The following is a 17,625-nucleotide window of genomic DNA, read 5'->3' on the forward strand; positions in this document are numbered from 1 at the left end:
TGCATTTCTTTAGCGGATTTTTAATCCGCTAAAGAAACAGAAGTTAAAACCTATTACCACAGAGCTTGGCACTAAAAAAGATATCGTGTAAGTGAGATCTTTCTTTGATTGTTTCAGTACCAGTTCTTACAGACAACTGCATTAATCAAGCAGTGTAGTCAAGATGAGATTATTATTGAAATTTTGTGGAAAATGAATCATTTCCACGATTACAAACAAAACATGTCTTCTACACAAAAGTATTAACTTAATTTTTCTTAATAATCACTTTAACGTTTAAATTTATAATCCAAAAAGAAATTTACCTGTTTAAGATATACACTTGGAATGAATATTCACGAATTCCTTGAAAAATATTTATATTAAATATATAAATTAAATAATTTTATGCTGAAATTTATTTTAAATGTCAAATTATAATACTTGTATGGAAATATTTAGAGATCCAAAATTATATTCATTGCAACTCACAAAATTTTTTCATTCATTATACAGGTAACTTGTTTTCATACCGAATTGAATGGGACTTTACATAATGTAATGATGTTTTGATTAAACATTTTATATAAAAATTCAGTTTACGTTTCAAAGTATACATTAATTATAATAATATCATACCATTTGATTAGCCAATAGTCGCTGGCACTTGTAAGGGATTGCGATATAATTAGCATGGATAAAATAACAATCTTGAAGAAAAGTCCCGCTCCGGCATTCACGTATGATTTATAAACTGAAATTCCTGGTTTCTTAACTCTTTCATTGTCAAGTGGTGTTTCGTTATTTTCGGCTTCCTACAAGGAATAATGTTTTAAAACGTATATAAATTATTCGTTGAATTTTGCTTAAATTTGGAATAAATATTTTAATATGTTTTTCGGACTATAAGAACCTAATAGATAATTTCTTAATATAAATAGAAATTACATATGTTATTCTTATTTCATACAGACGAATGAAAGACTATTCACTCTTTGAATATTTGCTTTTTTTCTAATACAAAATGAACAATTACAAAACAGAAGAATAAGAAATATATCTGAATAAAACATTATCATTGACAATCGAAGAATAAAAAACGCTGTAAACAAAAGTTGCATTCTGTATAAGTTCCGTATAACTCTTAACTCCTAATATTTTTTTTGAATTCCTTCCTTGAACCGAATTGGAGGACCTGGTAAACACTCGATATAGCAAAAAAAAAAAAAAAAAAGGCCAATGTAAGTTTAATTATTTAACATTGTGAAATAAGACTTTTATTTCTTAGCATTTATTTTCACACATTTTACGTACTATGTCGTCACAGGCGAATAACTTTCAGACGTTACTGGACATGATGAAAGAAGGCAAGTGATATAATACAAAGTAATATTTGTTTGTGATATCCCATAAAATCTGTTATATCCCAACGTTTTCGCTCCTGTAGTTGAACTTAGCAGGTACGAACCAACGTATGTATTTACAAAGATGTTTACAGCTCGTTTCCTTGTAAAGTAACGTTTATAAAGTTGGAGAATTTGAAATGCAGTTGTCATTGTTTTACTAACCAGTCCCTCCAATATGCCAAGATTATACACGAGACGGACGGAAATAAAAATGTACATGTATATCTTCGTTATTTATGTTAACGGATCCAAATTGTCATCACTATATAAAACTATATTGTTTGTTAAAATATGTTTATGTATTGAATAATGTATGTATGTATTTAGTGCCAAATTAAAGCATCCTGCAGCAAAACATCTCCACATATTTTCTGTCGAAGACATGTCTTGGTTAATTCTGGTCAGGGGAGTGAGTACACTTATATGATCAAAGACTGCAGCCAGGATTTGGTCCAAGCATAGTGCAGACGGCGTTGTCGTGCTGGAAATTAAAGGCTCGTGTTTCGAAAAGTTTACGTTTTAATTTGTGTAGATGTTTCCGAAGAATAATATATATTCTAATCTTTCGTAGTTCCATCGCAGGAAACAAACCTCTAACTTCCTATGCGCCAATTCACTTAAGAATGTGTATTCTTAACTCGTCTGTAATAACATGGTGGATTATTAACCCTGAATGACAGACCAGCGCAACTGACTACGTAACATTTTTATTAAAAAAAATTTGGAACTGTATAATAAAACAAACAAGTAACAAATATACTTATAAAAATTTTATTAATACGTAAGATTGCATATTATGTTTTTTACATAACTTTTTTAGACTTTTATTTAACAGGCAATAAAAAATCGTTTCATTATTATTATTTATTTATTTAGTTTATCGAACTTTCACAAACAAAACGTGAATGCTGTTAACAGATGTATATATTGCACTTTTTACAGGTATATTCAGATTTCCTTTCTTTTCAATATCTACATCGGGCTCTTTTTTCTTTTCACAAATGCTGTTGTGAGGGGCTAGCCATGGGTAGAGAGTTTAGATTGTACTCTTTACCGCTTAATCGGTAGTGCAGTCAGTAAGACTGGCTCGCGGTTGTCGAAGGATGGCTTCCTTAGACTTAATGTGAAACAAGTGTTTGGAAAGATCCCCTGTAAGTTTGATTTTCCTGACACCAGCCTAGTTATAGCGTTAAGCACGCTAACGTTCGTTCGCGAGGAATGTCGAGTGGGAGGGTTGAGAGTAAGTGGAGTGAACGTAGGCTAAGACTTGAGACAAGGGTGAAACCATATTAAACAAATAACAATAAAATGTAATTAAATCGAATGAATTAAAAATACAAATAAATTGGATTATAAATGAAATATCATATATTAAAACCTATCTTGGGGAGAGAGATCAAACTATTTATCCTATTCTTAATTAATCTATGAGCGTGAGAGAGAGAGTTTACATTAAACTAACAATTCATATTACCTTCACTTGAGGTTTATTCTTGGCTTCAGTTGACTTTACGTTCTTCTTTACGTAGGGAGAAGATCGGGAGGAGAATGCAAAATGAGTGGAACAATCTTCTATGCACACCTTATACTAAGTTTGGCGGGAAGACTTTCTTATGGCAGTTTATGGTCTCCTATGGAAGGTTCGGATTCTGTTGAACTGCCTAATTACATGTGGCTACCTTCTTACGGATATCTGCCACGAGTTTAGCGTGTGTCCTCTATTTATTCATTTTAATTTCTCCAGATCTCTTCCAATGGAGATCGAGCTTAAGGATCATCTGACTGGGTGTTATTATGAGTCTTTTTGGTTTTAGTCAGCCTTTTAGTCATGGGAGATAAAGATCTCTCTCAGGAACTGGCTGTCAACACAGGATACATTTGTTCCTTGTTCTCTTTGATTGATAAAATTTTCGATTTATTACATTAAATTTTAACAAATTTTCTATTAATTTTCTAGAGTATTTTCTCTAAAATTCCCGACTCTCACACTGTGTTCAGCATAAGAAAGTTACAAACAGAGCAAAAGGAGTTAGATGTTTTCAGTGCATTGAAATAAAACTTCCAAAACAGCATTTTCGTCACTTGTTTCTTTAATATTTTCATAAATAACCGCAATATAAAACGAGATATTTCAATTGTATCGAATGTTGCACCCGTAAATGTGGTTTTCTAGCATAACACTACGTGTTTGATAAGAAAACACTGTTATTTATATACGTCGATCAATAAATATAAAATACTAATTTTCAGTTCTCAATTTAGTATTATGTAAATATCAATTATTAAAGAAATAACTAAAATAAGACATTATTCATCTACATCAAAACACACAATCACTTACACAAATGAATGCCTAAGTTCTCACAGACCCAGGATGTAGTGAATACAGTGAAGCAAGTGCAAGGTGGCCATTCAGTAAAACCCGATTTCAAAAGTATTAGCAGAGTTAGGAAGTACCTAGTAGACCAAAATATTCCTAATAAAATAAAAATACAAATTTTTTCGCAAAAGTCGCGCTAGGTCTTAGAGACCCAGGGCATTCATCACAGAGTTAGATTTCTTGCCTATATTTCTTTTAGGTATATAGTCTGATGAATAAACAAGAAATGGTGCTTTGTCTCACCTTCTTATTTTCTTCCAGTCAGCGTTTGTCAACATCAGATAATTTCTGGTCCGAACAATACGCCTGCTCTTGCATGATTAATTTATAATTTTGTTTTTTTCTACGGATTTCTACAGATTGTATTTACACCTTCGGATATATCTCCACACTATGCATTCAGCTTACAGAATTTTTATGTATTCTTTTGGCAACTTTGTCAAATCTGCTACATAAACTTCCCGATTTAAGAAATAGTTCAAAGAACTGTGGATGTGTAAAACTAAAATGTAGTTTTTTTCCTAGTTTTCCCTGGAGAGTGTTTCCCCTTTCTCGAAAACATTTTACGATTTCTTGGATGAACTAAAGAAATCCATGGTAGGAAGTTATGGGAATAAACTTGTTTATTTGCAATCAGAATTACTTATAGCAACTGGTTTAATATGTACGCTAGTTTACGTAAATTTCTGAAAGTTTATATGGGAAAAAAGTACATTACAAGCGGGGTTATACATAGATTCAGATTTGTTATATTTTCAATATAAACATAAAAATTAGCTGTAAGCATATACTAAACGAACTTCATTTGATACCTGATCCAGCAACACAATATTTCATAAATTTTTAAATGAATGAAAAACCCCTATAAGAAGAGTATTGAAATGTATTAAAATATTTCAATACTGTCTCTGATAATTTGGGCACTCTGTTTATTTGTTTTTAATTGCGGCTTTGTTATCAGAGTACATTTTAACCAGTTTTCGTTTTTGAGGACGTTTACCCTCCACAAAACGGTTGTTTTAGGCGAGGATTGTGTGTTGCTAGAAATTGTGAACAAGAGATTTGTCAAGAAATGTCTTATCTTTTAAGAAATTATAAGACCACTACAATTTTTCAGTTTTTTTTTAAAAACTAGCAATGTTTAATGGTCAATTATTCTCAACAAAGTAAATACAATAAATGATCACATTTTTGAACAATCAGTTTAACAAACTTAACTTTAGTTATTAGTTTTACAACAGTAAAATTTTTCTACAAAAGAGCTCATCGATCTTTCCGAGATCGAAAAGGTGAAATCAAATAGAAACAAGAAGAGAGCCTCCATTTCTATCAAACTAATCGAGGGCCAGAAGGAAAGAACTCGGCAAAGGAAGAAATCGAAAACAAAGATACGAATGAAGTGGAGACGAACCCGGAGTTGCGGGCCCAAAAAAAGTTTGAAAGAAGAAATCCGTGCGGACGAACAAAAGATTTGTCAAGTCGGTATTTTATGCAGTTAAATAGGAATTCGTTCTTATGAGAAAGGCCAGAATTGCCGATATTTTTAAAACTGGCCAACTACCAGCTCTTTTAAAAGCCATTTTTTATGATAAAAAAAGGTTAAATTGTATCATTTATAATATTTATTTATATTCTTAATTTAAAAATAAAATTCATTCTATGTCAATGATTTAAAAAGTAAATTAATATAAATTTTAAAATGTTCGTTTAGTTCTACTATTTATTCAACGAAGACGAAGATTAAGCAGAGGTTTTTGTAAGTCAGAAAGTGTTTTCGAAGTTTCAAGCAACTACGCAACCATTAAAGATGACTTTTTGCAAGTATGTATAGTACAACTCGACAAGATCGATGTCGTGACAAAACCGGAATTTAAAATTTCGTCTGGACAGTGATTTTCAACCGGTGTGCCGCAAAAGGAGCGTAGGTATGCCTTGAAAATTTTAAAGGTTCGTAAATACTGTAGATTATTTTCAAAAGAAGTCCAAAGAACAATAAGTTTAGGGGAGAGCGGGGCTAAAAGTTCCCGGGGTAAGTTGTTCCGATTGAAATAGCTCCACAAGGAAAAAAAATATATATAATTAGTAAATATGTCATGAAATCGAACGTTTCTGCACACCGACGGCAGCTATCTTAATCAAGCCAGTGACGTCCGGTACATTGGAAAGAGACCCTGTACGTCGCTGATCCACATAAGTAAATATTTTCGTGTTTGATATTTTTGGTATATCTGGCGAATTTTAATAATTAGCGATTAGTTGTTTGGTATTTTTATTCAAAAATATATCGAGTATCTTGATATACTACGCTAAAACTGTATATGTCTGGTAACCTAATCGAATAGTTGCTGTTTTGAACCCATATGTTATCGGGGCTAGATGTTCCCTTCTTTGGGGGCGTGTTGTGACCTTGGAACAACTTGCCCCAGTTCATCTGTGCCGGTAATGCAGAAAAAATAATGTTTTTTTCCTTTTGCAGTATGCAGACTTATATTCGAAAAACAACACGGGGTTCTGTATCTCAGGAGTTGATGCAAAGAGCAGCAGATGCAGTTATTAAAGATGATTAAAAAATAAAAACTGTTGCCAGAGAATTAGATATTTGTCATATGACGTTATATAGATTTGTAAAGAAGTTGAAATCTGGAGTAGAAAACGCTGCGATTGGCTACAAAAAAGTAAGATTGGTCTTTATTGAAGAACAGGAAAACAAGTTAGCAGAGTATTTGTTAAATGTAAGCTTTACTGACGAAAGACAAATCTTGGGTCAGCCAGGGTCATCAGGAGTTGTAAATTTGCCTGCAACTTCTGGTGTTATACAAGAACTTGGAAAGGATGTTCCTTTCTCCCTTTTCTTTAAGTAAAAGTTATAAATGTTGAAACGTAAAAATGTTTTCTTTATAATAAATTTAAGAAAAACAACTAATTATTGATAAGATATTATTGATTAGTCTTTAAATACATACTTAGTTAAATAAATTATTTTTTTTTTACATATTACACCTTCCATAGATCTTGTAACGACTTGCCTCACCCTGTTAACAACTAGCCCCGAATCGGGGTAAGTTGTTACTTTCCGACTTTAGGTATTGTATTATTAATTATAAAAAAAACTTATAAAAAATCAACCTCAAAAACTGTATTTATAGCAAAGTTAGATATATTACTAAATTTTAATCTCTTAATACTTATGCTAGAATTATGTTTCCTTAACAAAATATAAGGTTGATTAAAAAACGGAACTTGTAGCTCCGCTCTCCCCTACTTCTCAAAAATAAAACATTCTTAAATTGATTATAGGGGTTTTTCATTGCTATTATAAATAAATCTAGACATAATAGTAAAAAATATATATTTATAAGCTAAATTAACATGTAATCAATCGTCCCTGTGATTTAGTTACTTTACCTAGCTCCCTTTTCCCGTCATTTCTGTCACATTAACAGTTATTTCTTTCCCTCACTATTCTTTTTCAAACACCCATTTCAAAACTACAAAATAAAATCTATTACTGGTTCACTATTATATCCTATAATAATAAAAATAATTTTTATCAATAAATAGTAATAAAATAACAATATAAATGAATTTTAATAATGTTAGATAGGATATACTTGTCCCAAAATAATAAAGAAATACGTGCTTCTGCCGTCAAATTGCAAATAATATGCAAAATAGCCCGCAGGTATATTAGAAGTGAATTTCTATAAAATATAGTTCTGGAATGCACCTAATAAATTATAGGTTTTATTATAGAAAGATAAACATCATTCTCATCATTTTGTGGAAAATTAAATCAATGTAGTGAAGATTAAACAACAAAATTTCATCTGGAAAACACCCTGAACTAAATTCGCTGTAAACAACAATTGTACAATGCGCTGAAGCAAATTACACCTCATCTAGTCGTAAATGCTTTAAGATCAGCAGTGTACAGTTATCTAGTCATATACGCAATAAGAATATGAAACAAATTCTGCCTCTAAATAAGAACTACAAATACAAGCCTTTAGCGGGTACAAAATTAGTAATGTGGACTTCTTTAAAAATTTAGGAACCCCTGCTATAGGATATCAGCAAATACTACATATGAGATATGAAATAATACTATTTGCGGACAAATTGGAGAGTAGTTTTCTAAATTCGACAGGATAAAACAACCCACCCATAATTAAATCAACTCGGCACTGCTTTTTAGCAAATGGTGTGCATGTTGTTGACTGTCTACATGTTCACCTGATATTATTCTCATCGAAGATATGTTGGTATCTTATCAAGGAAATTATATAGGAATAATAAGCAATATATATCAGTAGAATTATTTAAGATAAGGCAATAACTGATGCTTGGCGCGAATTCACAGATGAGAAGTAGAAATATCTTATTAAAACAATGCCAGATAGAGTTCACGAATAATTAATAAGGTAAACGTATTGTTTATTAAGTGTTGAAGAGGTTTCGTCATTTAGATACAAGTATAACCTACAAAACGTTATTAAAATTCATATACGTTATTGTTTTATTACTGTTTTTGATAAAAATTATTATTATATGATGTCATAATAACCCAATAGCGAAATTCCCTTCTATTGTTCTGTAACCTGCTTGTTATTTCTTTATTAACCTGACAAGATCGATGTGATGAGAAAACGAATTTTGAAATTTTATTTATGGAGAGTTATTTATTATATGACTTATCTATTAATATTTATTTATGAGACATTTGAGTTCAAAATTTGCCATGTAAATCCTGTGGTTTGATTGTCGCGCTATACGTCAATCGAGCTTACGATTACTGTCAACTTACATCGATCTCTACCACAATTTTTATTTTGTTCTTTACGACAGGAGTTTAACATGTACGACGTTGAAAAAATTTAATTTTCCAAAACACGCGCACATGTGTACACGAATCTGGTTAAAACACGCACATGTGCGTGTTTTAACCAGATTCTGAATTCACGTGTATGCCGCTAGTTGCACATTCAGTGTTTTGAGAAGTTTCTTGAAGTTTCTTTCTGCTATGACGTTGGACATTCACGTCTTCGCTTGAACTTGTGGATTTTCACTTGCTTTAGACAGAACGTTACAAAACATGTCACCAGATCTGTGTATTCGTGTCGGCCGAAATAGTAAAACCTACACCGCTCAGCTCAGTTTAATTTTCCCAGAAATTATTTAAGTTTTTTAAATAATTTTGAGAAAAATTTAAGAAGAACAATATATGCTTCGTAACATATTTCGTATGAAATATTCGTTACTTCTAATGTTTTCTGTTGTGGAAAAGATCAGAATATTAAATTATAATATTTATATCTCCAATGTTAGTTTTCCATATAAAATGACGAATATGATTCGAAATCGACGATATATTCTAACAAGATTTTCGTTACATTCTGTAATATTTTCGTTACACTTTGTAACGAAAATATTATAGAGTTGTTCTTAATTAATTATTAAAATTAGAAGTATTCTTAATTATTATACAACTTTATAATAATATTCGTAAAAATACGTAGAAAGACTAAAATGTTTTCACTAACGGACATGGCGAGAGTGAAAACATTTTAGTCTTTCGTATTTTTATTAACGTGCAAATTTGTCAGCAAATTTTTAAAATAAAATTATAATAATAAATACGATGTTCGTTATAGAATAATATTCTATAATAATATTCTATAACGATGTTATAGAATATTATTATAGTTGAATATTATTACGAATATTATTACGATGTTCGTTATAGAATAATATTCTATAACGAACATCGTAAGAAAATTCTGTTTCTGATTTAAATCTTAGATATAAAATAGCTTTGAAAGAGTAAATACTTTAAGAATATCCCGAAGTAAGAGAAAATATAACAAAATTATTTTAAAGACTTGAAGTATTTAAGTTTGCAATTCGTTTGAAACGCACAAAAAGTATTTTGTTTTTTCTGTGTAATACTGATATAAAGTAGCCCCTTCTTAAAATTAGTATTGTATTGATTTGCATTCAAACTGATGGCTCTGCCATTTAAGTTGTAATGTTAATATAAATACGTCTATTGATGTTAGTATTACTCGATCAAAAAGTTTATATTGATAAATTTTAGAAATAGACTGATAACAGTAATTTATTCCAAAAATCGAATTATTATTTGTTATAATTATAAATTCATTATGTACAAAACTTGGAGAAATCAATCGAAAAATGTGAACTGCTGAACATCACTTATTTCATTCTGAAATTTTTCACTCAGATAATTATTTAATAAATAACTCTTACCTCATTACTCTTGTTTCTGTCTTCTATGTCATCATTCATATCACATTGAAACCTTCCAATTATATCATCATCATTAAAAACCGCAGTCTCTAAATCAATGCTATTTTCAGAGACTTCTTCCTTTTGTAGTATTCCTGTACGCATTTCCAAATTTTCCAATTCATTGAAATTTCCAAAAAATTCACATTTTCCCTAAAGTATATTAATGGTGTATATAAATACAATTAATTCTATGCTTTTATATATACAAATATTGTATACCTGAAAATATACACAAATTTAAATTCGAAAAGTTATTACTTGCTTACCAATATTTACCGAATTTATCGGTAATAATTTGCGAGGTTGCGGCTGAAGTTTTCATCTCTAAAACGTAAACGTCGAATGTCGAGCGCCGCTTACAAAATAGCGGCGCTTGACGTTTGACTTTCACGTTTTAGAGAGGAAAACTTCGACCACAACCTCGCTATAATCTTATTACGTATGTTCACAAATGGGTTTTTGAACTGGTAATGCAATCTCTATTCTGTATTTACTTCCGTACATAGAAAAAAAACAATGTAGCTGTTTTCAAACTCACCACAGTACAGTACAGTGGCTATAAATCATTAACACTAGTCTTTTGTCATAGATTTTTGCTTCACCCAAAGACTGGCCTGATGCAGCTTCACAAATTTTCAACATGTATCTACACTGAAATAACTGTCATTCTCCTGAAAACGTCCCTCCCGAATATTTTTTTCTGTACATAGCCGATGTATTGTCCATATACAGTATATTATTATGCAATCATTATATAATATTTTTTGTGATGGTTTATTTAATAAGTTCAATGAACTTCGTAACATTTTGTGTTGAGTTATTTGCACTTTCGTGTTAAAATTCGTAAGTTGTTAAAATAGATTAAGAATGTCGTTATTACCTTAAGAAGTAATTTACAAAACAAAACTAATAAACAATTAATGTATTTACCTTCTTTAACGCTAAAATTTTACATGCAGAGTTTAAAAATTGTATTTGATGCGTAACGAGAATGCAGATCTTGTCTTTCAAATATTCCATTATACACCTGAAATAGAGTGAAAGTTAAAATGAATTGAAATGTTCAAAAGTATTATTTAAATAATTACTTTTCGAAGATATGTTTTGCCACTGGAACATCAACTGCACTCAGTGGATCATCCAGGAGGAAAATATCAGCATCCAAATATAGCGCTCTGGAAAATATAAAAATGTATCACCATTAATAAATAAATAAAACCATTTTTTGTTCCATCGTTTAATAGTATTTTCCGTGTTTTATTTTACGAAGTAGAAGAGAGCGCGTCAGATAAAGTATAGAAGTCAAGCACACGATGCCCGTACTATCAGATCACAAAATAACCAGTCTAAAGTGGTTTTATCTGATAACAGAAAAATACTCCGTTTGTTTTTATTTGAACAAAAATATACTTTTTAAATTTTACATTATTTTTACTTCTCTATCTTGTAGCGACTACAGGAATACACCACGGGGAATTAATAAAACATCGCTGAGAAGTGAAACGATATAGGTTTAGGTGACACTATTTATCAGAATGAAATGAAATCAAAACCAATATACGAATAAACAATATTTTAGTTTCATTAAAATGTATTTATTATTGCGGTATATTTGTCTTATTCCTATTAAAATTGTACTTTTATATTTGCACACCTAGAAATTTTATTTTAGGTAAGACCTGTCTCACCTTGCTAAATTAATTCTTGCCTTCTGACCACCGCTCATTATCACTCCTCTTTCCCCTACAATTGTCAGGTCTCCTTTAGGAAATAAGCTAATATCCTAAAAGTAGTAAATATAAAAATACAAAATAATTATGTTCTACGTAATGTGCATTGACAACTTTACTAAAACTAAACATAACTATTTATTTCTAAAAGTATTTGACTTTTTACCGAATTTATCGATAACAATTAGCGAGGTTGCGGCTGAAGTTTTCATCTCTAAAACGTAAACGTCGAAAGTCAAGCGCCGCTTACAAAATAGCGGCGCTTGACGTTTGACTTTCACGATTTAGAGAGGAAAACTTCGACCGCAACCTCGCTATAATCTTATTACTGGTATGTTCACAAATGGGTTTTTGAACTGGTAATGCAAATATACAATATACAAATATGGTGTTTTGATTAAAAAATTTGTGTCTTTTGTATTCAAAAGCACTATTTGGGCTAATAACATTCAATTTTATGTTATGCCTCCTATAACGTTTTTTAGTAAAGACCAAAATCAACTTTTTTATTAAAGTTTTTTTTAATAAAAAAATTGCTTTTGTAGTTTTGATCAAATCAATTTTCGTCTAGAAACGAAGTAAGAAAATCAAAGTAGGGCTTTTGAGAGTAGAATACATCTTACCTTTTCTAGAGCCGTTATATGCCAAAACTTTTATATATTTGTCTTCTTGATATTCTTCTCCGAACAAGATATTTTCTCTGATAGTTGCGTTGAACACCCAAGCTTCTTGAGAAGCGTAAGCGATCTTTCCTTTCACAGATACTTCACCAGAAGTAATTGGAATCTCTTTTAACAATGACATTAATAAAGACGTCTAAGAAAATTAATGTCATTCCATTATTTTATAGGAAGTGTTTTGCATAAATAATATACATAAACATTTTAAAACTATGTGCGTATATGTATAAGAATATTTTCTCAATTATTAATTGATTTCTTTTTAAATTGCATGTAGTTTGAAGGGATGATAAAAGATACTATATCAATTGGTAACGAAAACTCCCACATCACATTCATTCTCTAAGATTTAATCTGGACTTACGTAGGATATATTAATTAAATCATAATGGAAGTTAAATCATACGTGCAGAATATTCTTGTGACAACGTTAGACGTGTTCATGAATATGTCTCTGAACTATGCCAAAAAATAATCTGTCGTAAATATAATCAAACTAAAAAGTAGTGATATCAATAGAATCAGGCACCCTTCAGTTAAACATATCGGTAGATACAATCTAATCTTTTTTTAAGATGATTCCGCTGAAATTTCAAATTAAAGATCAAATATGATTCTACAGTTCTCTTTTTAAAAACTTATTTGTGTTAATAACAACTTATTGGCTTAATGAAAACAGATTGCAGACATTTGTATAAAATAAATTGTTATAATGTTACACAATTGTTAATTAAGCAATAAGAATAACTTATGTGTTATGAATAATTTTAGATAATTCTCTAAGACGAAAGTGAAATGATAAAAATTTCGGTGATGATAATTTTAGATAAATATTCATTGAGCATTGAATACAAGACCGTGTTATTTATCAAACACCTGGCTTTTTCCACCTTTATTAGTTGAGACGAGGTTTTATTTACCGGTACATTCACTCGTTTCGGGTATTTTGCCCCTCTTCAGCCAACTAATAGAAAATAATATATACGGTATTCTAAATCATACAATATACACCAATAAATTGTATAGAAATTATCTGGAGAAGTACCCGAAACGAGTGAATGTACCCGTAAATAAGACCTCGTCTCAACTAATAAAGGTGGACCGTGTTATTTATCAAACACCTGGCTTTTACCAGGTGTTTGATAAATAACACGGTCTTGTGTTCAATGCTCAATATACAGTAAAAACACGGTTTCAAGAACATATAAATATTCATGTTTAAATTGAGTTTGTAAGATGACTTTTACACGTAATTGTATATTCCTACATTCAGTTTTTCGATAATATTTTCCCTTGTTATCAGTCAGTTCGTTTTATGTAAAAAATAAACGTAACAGAAAATTCTATAAGGGATTAAGCACACGAGTTATAGTACATAAATATGTGAAGGATTTCAGGGTCGATATTTTAATGGATTATTGTAAAATTTACGTTAAAATTTAGATTAATTTAATTTCGACAAATTTTTCAGAGGATGATTCAACCAGGAACGTCCGGGATAAAGTGTGCTGAACTTTCGATTCTCGCATCTTGGGTTTAATTCTCTATTATGTGTAAATGGGAGAGAGGAAAAATATTATATTCAGTTTTAAAATGTTATATCACAAAAAATAATGTTAGAATTGACAGGAAAAGGTCCTAAAATCTCCAAATACATCGATTTGTAAAAGGGAAAGAAGTTTCACCCCTTTCCGTTAAAGAGGAAGTCAACTTCCTTTTGACAGAGTCCTTATCTCCCCTTCATCACCGAAGTCTAAACGTCAGTCACCCTCATTGACGTATAAGAAATACTTCGTCTTAATTGAAGGAAAGCTGGAAGAAATAAAGACTATAAAATGGGATGATTTTCCCGCCATTCCGCGCAGTTCCTGGGAGATCAATTCGACACCAGAATGAACCCTACAACTACCATTAATCCACATAGTAGTCGGATATAATTTTGTGCCCAAATATAAGTTTGTCTCTTCAAGATCATCTCCCAACATGAAGACAATGAAATCGGCTAAATCAACTATTAAGGTAGTATAATTTAAATAGATCGATGTAAAACTCTCTCTCACGCGCCTAGAAACTCTCCTACGCGAGTTAGGCATAGTGTATAACAGGTATGGCCAAACTTTTATCCCCCTAGGGGCTGCTTTTTCGGTAAAATATAGTCTGCGGGCGACTATGAATATAGGCAGACAATTTTAGGATTTTTCATAGATATTTTAATAAAAAAATAATAATGATAAATAAATAATGATAAGTTTTTATTTTTTCCGGTCTGTACTTGGTTTATTCATTCTAAAATAATAGGATTAAATATTAATAACATTTAAAACAATAATTACTAAACTAACATATCTGCTTCTGTTCGCTGTATGAATAAATAAAAAATAAATAAATAAATGGGGATACTATAGATTACCACCTATGGAATTTCGGGTCTTTGCGTATATATCTGAACTCAGGAGACCGAGACGAGTTCAACGGTATTCTACTTTTGGACCGGAGACGAAAAATAATAAAGTTATCATACTTTATTCCAGCGATCGCGCGATGATAGGGAGTCGCGTCGCTTGCCGTTAAAATTGCCTTTAGTAGACATTTCCCTCTTATTTTTTTACTTTGTTCAAGAACTACCGTGAATCAATAACTAGTGACGTTTAGCACATGGCGGCCTGCCGGCGGCTCCCCTCCGGGAGGTCAGTCGGGAGCACGAACAGTAGGAACGGCCGCCATGTTCGCTGTCTTAAGTAACATTAACCGAAATGGCGATCGCGCGATGATCGGAAGTCGCGTCGCTCTCTCCGCGTGTTTAACCCTACTGGAGACGACCGTAGTCCGACGTCATGGTTTGCAGACTTTATCGCAAGATGGCAGTACTAGTAACTATGGTGCCGTCTTCACGAGAGCATTAAAAAAGTATAACAACTTAAAAAGTATGATAACTTTTTTATTTTTCGTCTCCGGTCCAAAAATAGGGTACCGTTGAACTCGTCTCGGTCCCCTGAGTTCAAATATATAATCAAAGTTCTGAAATTCCATAGGTGGTAATCTATAGTACACCCAAATAAATAAATAAAATTGAAAGTAAATTTAAGTGCACAAACAAGGAGTAACAAGTGAATTGAAGCCAGAGGCTGTCACGTTACTGTCTGACACATGATTTTGCGACATTTTATGCGATTGCCATTTATATGCGCATGCATGGCGACTACAATTAATTTAAAAGTTAATATTCATTTGCATTGTTCATCGGGATAAATACAAACAGCATGTGCACGTTGCACAGACAGTCTATTATTATAAGAATAAGTTATCGAATTAAAATTTTTAAACATTAATTTAAGTGAAAGCAAATTGTTCAACTTTAGCTTCGCGGGCTACTTACAAAACATTTGCGGTTGACCGGTCGACCGCGGTCTACGTGTTGGCCATCCCTGGTGTATAAGATAGCTTAGTAGCTCCATTAGGATAGGCCGCCTGGATATATCGATAGCAAATCTATTTATTTCATTCTTATACTAATTGTATTTTATTTGATCATCTATATATTATTGTATTATCTATTTAATCAGTTTATTAAATATATTGTTATTGTTTAAAAATGGTCTTATCAATTAGTCTCCGCTCCACTCACAAATAGAAAAAACCTTCCTAAAGAATAATAACCAACGCCTGGTTATCCTCGTTATAGAAAACTGATAACCTGGTCTCAAGGAATCCTGACGTTAGGAGACAGGATCTTACAATCCTTTTCCTCCGCACTTCATTTTTATTTAAAGCCATTCTCTTAGACAACTGAGTGTCAGTCTTGTCGACTGCACTGCCGATTAAGTGGCACACGAGTACTTCCAAAACTCCGTGTCCCCGGCTGAGTATCCTCACAAATAACATCCGCCGTTTTGTCTGATAAGTACACAGAATGTATATTTTCCTTTCAAGAATTAAACTCAAATCAAAATAAAATCAAAAACAGACAAATCATATAAACAAAACGTAAAAATATAAAAATTTAAAAATTTATTTTATTATAAATAAGAAAATGTAACTATTTATTTAATTCATTTTATTAAGTTTTTAAACAATTTTAAAATCATAAAGTGTATAATTTTAATTTAAAATTTAAAACAGATATTTACCTTCCCTGATCCAACAGGACCTATAACAATCAATAATTCTCTAGGCTGCATGTTTAGTGATATCCCATTTAATGTTGGTTCGAATCCCTTTTTTTAAACAAAAGCAAAGCTATTAAAATATACACAGCTAATCTAAAATTATAAATCAGAAATAATAATAATAATAAACTATAAATTAATTTATGGTAATGTTTCAGGCAAGCCAGAATATCACGGTGAACACACTTTCTGTCAATACAGGAAATGCGAAGTGCACTGAGCTTTAAAACAAAAGAAATTCGTGAGAGCCTCTGCGAAGGCAGAAAGTTAAATAAATAAAAACTTCCAAAAAAACTGTGGACAATGCTCATTGGGTATATTCACAATGCCATGAACGTCTTATAGAAAGCACCTATCAGGATGAAGAGAAGACTTCCAAGAAGCAATGTTTCACTTCCACACCTCTACAATGAAAGGTAACCAATTTCTACATCTGACTTGGCTTATATCAGAAAAGACACTCCCAGAAAACTGTGGAAGAACATTGAAAGTCGCAACAGTAACTCAAAAAGAGTCAGACGTTGAGCAGGCATCAAGTTCGAACAGACACATCTGATTACAAATAGAGTAATCATTCTTTCAGACAGCTTCCTGGTCGTTTGAGATAGATTTTAGTTTTGAGATAGTATCCTGTAGGATACAGATTTTTTTACGTTAAGATTTGCCATTTGTAAGCCACCCACTTTTTAAAATATTATGAATTTTTAATAGGCATAATGCAATGGTATCTGAATTTTACAAATAAAATAAAAATAATTAATTTTCTTTACCTGCAGTGACACAACAAAGGTATGGTTCATTAAGTGTATTCCCATTTTATTTAATTTAACACACCTGTGAGTTACGGGTTTTATGCACGGGACCCCAGAATTTAGAAAGTGATGAAATGTTTGTAGAATTCCAAATGCAATCCGCGAAGAGAACAATGTCTTCTGGAATTATTTTCGATGGAAAATGCTTCATTAATTTAGAAAT

General features: G+C 31.4%; 1 pseudogene; it reads right to left on the minus strand.

Moving 5' to 3' along the window:
- The window catches only part of LOC136982321 (ATP-binding cassette sub-family C member 4-like), an 82,330-nt pseudogene that overhangs the window by 25,137 nt on the left and 39,568 nt on the right, over positions 1-17,625 (minus strand).

The sequence above is a fragment of the Centruroides vittatus genome, unplaced genomic scaffold, assembly GCF_030686945.1.
Source record: "Centruroides vittatus isolate TY-2023 unplaced genomic scaffold, ASM3068694v2 contig_82, whole genome shotgun sequence".
Classification (NCBI taxonomy): domain Eukaryota; kingdom Metazoa; phylum Arthropoda; class Arachnida; order Scorpiones; family Buthidae; genus Centruroides; species Centruroides vittatus.